The sequence below is a fragment of the Bison bison genome, unplaced genomic scaffold (genome assembly GCF_000754665.1).
Source record: "Bison bison bison isolate TAMUID 2011002044 unplaced genomic scaffold, Bison_UMD1.0 scf7180017864369, whole genome shotgun sequence".
Lineage (NCBI taxonomy): Eukaryota > Metazoa > Chordata > Mammalia > Artiodactyla > Bovidae > Bison > Bison bison.
Genome location: NW_011494941.1, coordinates 123,610 through 123,858, shown reverse-complemented (window position 1 = coordinate 123,858; position 249 = coordinate 123,610).

Below are 249 nucleotides of genomic sequence, written 5' to 3'. Positions count from 1 at the left end.
CTCATACAACCCAATGTTAAACAAACAAACAACGCGATTAAAAAATGGGAAGAAGACTTGAATAGACATTTTTCAGAAGACATACAGATGGCTAACAGGCACATGAAAAGATGCTCATCATTATTAATCGGAAGAGAAATGCAAATTAAAACCACAATAAGATATCACATCTTTCAGAATGGTTATCAACAAAAAGACCACAAATTATAAATGTTGGCAAGGATATGGAGGAGAGAACCGGTGCACACT